The following is a 5,839-nucleotide window of genomic DNA, read 5'->3' on the forward strand; positions in this document are numbered from 1 at the left end:
TACTGCGTAAAATGATCAAATGTGCGCTCTCTCTCTCTCTCTCCTCTCTCTGGTACTGAGGATTGAACTGAGCTACATCCCAGCCCTTTTAATTTTTGAGACAGGGTCCCACCAAATTGCTGAGTCTGGCCTTGAACTCATGATCCTCCTGCCTCAGCCTCCCAAATTGCTGCGATTACAAGCATGTGCCACCATGCCTGGCTCCATGGTTTCTCTTCTTAATATCTCTTCCCCAGTCAGCCTAAGTCCCATGAAAGCCAGGCATGTCTCTTTTTCATTTGTCTCTACAGAGCCTGGCATTTGTTGAGTAGTTAACTGGAAGATTCTGGAATGTGGGGTCTCACCTTGCTTCTGTAGCCACACTTTCCTCCAGGTCCATGAGCATGACCCCTTCCTCTCAGGTAGAGAGACATTCCCTGGGAAGTTCAGAGCCTGAGTACCTGGTTGGTCTCGGTCACAGTCCCTTCCCAGGGCTGCAGAACAAACTAGTGTCCAAATAACACTCAGACAATAGCTGTGACTCTCTCTTAAGCTTCATTTTTCCTAGCTACAAAGAAAAGAGATTGAAATTGAAGGTCAGAAGTCCTCTTCCTCTGTTTCTTAGGATTTCCTGGTCCCTATCTCAAGGCCCATAGCAGCATGCCTGCTCTGATGTCATCTGTCCCTTCTAGTTAGTCTGTCCTCACCATCCCTAGCCTGGACACGACACAAACTTGAGTCTTCCTGTATCTGGGGCTGGTGAGAAGGCCTGGGACCCTGGGGAGTGGGGAGGGAAACCTGGCTGGCTCTAAGCTTGTAACACCATGAGATGCAAGTTTTCTCCTTTCCATTTTACAGACAGGAAAGCTGCCACCTGGAGAGGAAGATGTGTGCCTGAAGCTCTCGGCCAGGAAAAGAATGAGAACCAGTGAGAACCCCCTCCCCCACCCCCACCCCCCACCCTGCCCTGCAGCTCAGTGCAGAAAGATGCTTTGGGCAAGTTCCCTTTCTCAGACCTCTGAGCTCCACAGAAACTTCTCACTCTGTCTCCTCAGGGCTTCTACTTCCCCTAGGGGTTTCTGACTTTCCTTGAAACTTAGTGTGGCACTGTCTCCTCCAGCACTCCTGAGTCCCTGGGTTCAGGGCTGAGACCACATGGGTGGCACAGATGAAGGGCCACAGCTCTGAACTTAAGCTGTTCTTTCTAGCTGTTAGCTGCCCACTGGTGGGGAGGGATCCAGGGACCTGCCGGGGAGGAAGGAGAAGGTCCCCTCTCAGGCATGCCCCTATTTCTGGCCCATCTATTTAGGGTCTGCATGAGGTTGCCAGGAAACAGAGTGGGTGAGAATTACTCAAGCAGCCCTTCCTTCTGCAGCCTGGGGACCAGTGAAGACTGCCCAGAGGAAGTGCTGGGTGACTGAGGGTGACTGAGGGTGAGTGGAAGACAAGGGGCAGAGAAACGGAGGAGAGCACATTGCAGAACTGAAAGAAATTGAGTGGGAGGCAGGGAGGGACTGGTCACGTGGGGGTCAGGAATGAGTTTGGCCTTTGTCCCAGAAATTTTGGAGAGTGATGTGATGTGAATTGCATTTTACCAAGATTCTGGTCTAGGTGTAGAAGAGTCTGGTTTGGCAGGCAGGGAGAGGGAGACGGGGTGGGGCCCAGCCTGTGGCAGATGGGAGAGGCTTGCAGGAGGTGGAGCTGAGGGTGAGGGAGGAAGCCCACAGTGTCTGGGTGAAGGTGCTCACCCCTGTTGCCTGGGCAAGGCTGCTTTCAGCTCTGGTCAGGGTCTGAGGGGTGGAGGTAGCTGGGGGTCATCGTGACAAGCCTGTAGTGCTTGCCCTGCAGTCCCGCTGTAAGCATGCAAGGATGACCGTGGTTTGGATATTCTCTAGTGACCACCCACAATGGCCCCAGTCCTGTGCTTTCTCAGAATAAAAGGGGTGAGGAGGTTTGAGTCCCTGGGCCAGGTTGCTGTCGCCACCTACAGGTGGTTCTGATTCGAGAGTACTGCTGCTGCTGTCTGTGCTGGGGCCTCTGTCTCTATTGTTTTCTAATTTATTTGTTTTTGCAGCACTGGGGGATTGAACCCAAGTCTCTCTACAACTGAGCTACATCCTTAGCCCTGTTTGTTTATTTATTTATATGTGGTGCTGAGGATTGAATCCATTGCCTCACACCTGCAAGGCAAACGCTCCACCACTGAGCCACAACCTAACCCTTTTTGTTCCAGACTGACCTGGAACTTGTGAGCCTCCTGCCTCAGCCTTCCCAGTTGCCGGTTATAGGTGTGCTGCGCCCGTGCCAGGCATCTTTGTCTTTCATTATGGTAGGAATATTGGCAAGTCTTAATGCTGCTGTGAATGGCCTGGAGGAGAAGTAGTCATGGACCGTGTTGTGGGTGAGGGAGGACAGGCTGTACAGAGTCACAGTAGTGAGACGGGGAGGCCAAGGCAGCCAACCTGGGATGTTCTCTTCTAATGGGCACCTTTGGCATCTCACTTGCACTTCCTGTTGGGAACCTTGTCCCCAGGCAGTGAGAGCAAGTGTCTATGAAGAGCTCCCTAGCCCTAGCCTGGCCTAGGTTTAGAGACTTAATACTTCAAGCCCCATTTACCACAAAGGGACCAGAGATGGCAGTAAAAGGGATAGGAAACTGGACTGGGGATATGGCTCAGTTGGTAGAGTGCTTGCCTGGCATGCACAAGGCCCTGGGTTCAATCCCCAGCAACACAAAAAAAGAAGGAGTAGGAAACTGAGTAAGAGAAAAATCAGAAAGAGACCTAAATCCAGAGCACTCTTGGACTCCAGAACAGACAGGGCAACAGCCCTGTCAGGAGCTGCCCTGTGCTATTCACAGTCCAACACATCAGGGCCAGGCACCAACTCCTGCTTTATCCTATGCCTGCAGTATGACCTTGTCTAGATGCTCTGAGCCTCAAGTTCTCCATCTGTAAAATGAGGATACTACCACCACCACCCCCACTCAGTGCAGGCAGACAACACAAAATGCCTGGCAGAGTGACCAACAATAAGTCACAATAAGTCAGATTAGTTCCCGTCCCTGTTTGCCCAACTCCTGCCCTGCAGCCCTAGAGGTCCTAGCTGGTTTCCATAGTGGTTCCAAGAGTGGGTGCAGGCCCCCACCTGCTGGTGAACTCTGGAACTGCACCTCTGAGCCCAGAGGAATGCCTGACTCCAACCACCTCCAGGGAAAAGGCAATGATTTTATTCCTTAGCAAAAAGAGAACTCTGGAGGTATTCAAGGGACTTCCCATCATCCCATCACACGCCAGGGGCTTCAACCCATTCTGCCCCATCTTTACTTCTTTAATTGCCCCTGTTTGGAGTGGCCTCCCCTCCATCACTTGGAGACATGGCCCTTTTTGAAGATACCCATAATGCTGTTAGCCACAATCAGAATTAATGGGAACATGCAACACTTGGACTTGTTTGTAGATTTGCTAAAGTGAATATAGAGAGGAGAGAAAGAGAGAGAACTAGAACACCTTCCTGAGTGTTCTAGAGGCCAGGCAGGGGTATTTTCTAGTATCTGAACCCAACCACTTACCATCCTTGCCTAAAATACCTGAAATTTCCCCAGGGAAATCTCCTCTCAACTCTGGGTGAGGAAGGTGGGTTGGGAAATGTGTTTTTTCTAAAATAGCTATACAAGCATTTTTTTTTTTCCCCCGATTTTCTGTTTTGTAGTGCTGGTGAATGAACCTAGGGCCTCCAACTTTCTAGGTAAACACTCTACCACTGAACTATATCCCCAGGTCCCCAGTCCTTGAATTTTTTAAATAAAGGAAAAAATTTCTTCCTGGTACTTTCAAATTCCCAGAGGGCTTACAGGGTACTCTCCTCCCTCCTCTGAAATGCTGCATTCCCATGTCATGTCCTCCTTCCATGCTTCACAGTGGTCCCTCCACCTGGGACTCTGGTCCACACTCCTCGGCTGCCAAGTTCCTACTTGTTCTTCCATGCTCATCTCAGTGTCATCTCCCTGGATGCCTCCCTGACTCCCCAGGTCTTGGTCAGGGGCTTGCTGTTCTCACTCTCACCTTATCTATTCCTGCATTAGAGCTCTCAGCTGTCTAGATGACACCGTCGGTGGGGAGTGGCTCTTTCTTTCTAGAACGTGGGCTTCTTGTGGGCAGGGGTATTACACTTGCATATGCCCAGCTCAGACATTCATCCTTGGCAGTTGAATGCAGTGAGTCCACACTAGCAAGGTTTGCTCACCACCAAAATGAGGAATCTGGACAGATCTCCTGAGTTACTTTTGACCCTGGAATCCCAACTTGCTTTTGATAAGCAAGCAGTCTTCAAACAGCCAATCCTGAGCAGGGACCCCAGGCACTGACAGGTCTGTTTAGTAGGTATTCTGAAACCAAAATGCATGGCATAGTTCCTCTTACCAAGAAGGATATATTCTAAATCCTTTAATTTCAGGAATTGTTCAGTTTGGACATTTTTAACTTCAAAACAAATACCCAGGAGAGAAAATCTAGCTACAGCCATGCATAACAGAGTGCTAACCACAAGCCACATAAACCTAAGGTGCTGGATTCAGAAACTTCACTCCAGATGTCAGGTGCGGTGGCACACGTCTGTAATCCCAGCAGCTCAGGAGGCTGAGACAGGAGGATCACAAGTTCAAAGCCAGCCTCAGCAAAAGTGAGGTGATAAGCAACTCAGTGAGACCCTGTCTCTAAATAAAATACAAAATAGGGCTGGGGATGTGGCTTTGTAGTTGAGTGCCCCTGAGCTCAATCCCTGGTATGTTCCCCCCGCAAAAAAAAAATTCACTCCAAACTTTTTATTATAGTGGGCATATAGGCAAATGATTTTGTCTCCGATCCTCAATTTTCTTACCTGTAAAACGGGCATAAAGACACCTTTTAGGGCCACAAGAATTAAATGACATATTCTAAATGGTTAGGTGGTAGGTACGTGCTCAGAGTGAAAGTACATTACCACTAGCCTTTGCTATAATGAGGAAGATATTAGCCTCATAAGATGACTTTCTCGGTACCAGGGATTGAACCCAGCTGTGCTTAACCGTAGCCACATCCCCAGCCCATTTTTAAATTTTGACACAGGGTTTTGCTAAATTGCAGAAGCTGACTTTGAACTTATGATCCTCCTATCTCAGTCTCCTGGGCTGCTGGGATTAGTCATGTGCCCCTGAGCCTGGCAAGGACTCTTCATTAGAACCTGTGGAGTCAACTTTTTGAAAATCTGTGATTGCATGGATCTGTTTTCTAGAAGGCTGCTCCTGCTGTGAGTCCACAACCCCTAGGATTCGTAACCTAACTGGCATCTCCATCACAGTGTCAGGTGTGAAAATGCATCTCACTACACGTGCCTACTGTGAGATTCCAGTGTGCAGAAAACATCCATTCCATCCAAACTCCTGCTGAAATCCCTTCTAAAGTCACACAACTTTAGCTTCTTTTGGTTCCTTCAAAACAAATACCCAGGAGAGAAAAGAAGCTGGGTATTTGTTTTGAAGGAACAGCCACAGAGCTGTAGCACAAATGCAGAGAGTGGGTGACTAGGTTTAAATCATGCCCATCCCAGGACAAATGCCAAAGTCTCCCCTTACAAGATTCCTTGTTCTGTTCCCCAATAAAGAGCAACAGTCACCTCTTAACCCACTTTTCTTTGTGAGGCCTCAGTCTGGGGACTGGAATCCCCAATTAGAAGTTCCAGTTTTCTGAGACTATCTTCATTTGTGGTAATAAAAGGGGACAAGTCATCACCTCCCAAGCCAACATCATACCTCTGACATAAATGTACTCTGATCGCAGTGGGAATCAGTGATGGTGAGGACAGACTCTAGACTGCACCAGAA

This window comes from Marmota monax, unplaced genomic scaffold, assembly GCF_021218885.2.
Source record: "Marmota monax isolate L192 unplaced genomic scaffold, Marmota_monax_Labrador192_F-V1.1 WCK01_AAM20220418_F8-fsc00008, whole genome shotgun sequence".
Classification (NCBI taxonomy): Eukaryota; Metazoa; Chordata; class Mammalia; order Rodentia; family Sciuridae; genus Marmota; species Marmota monax.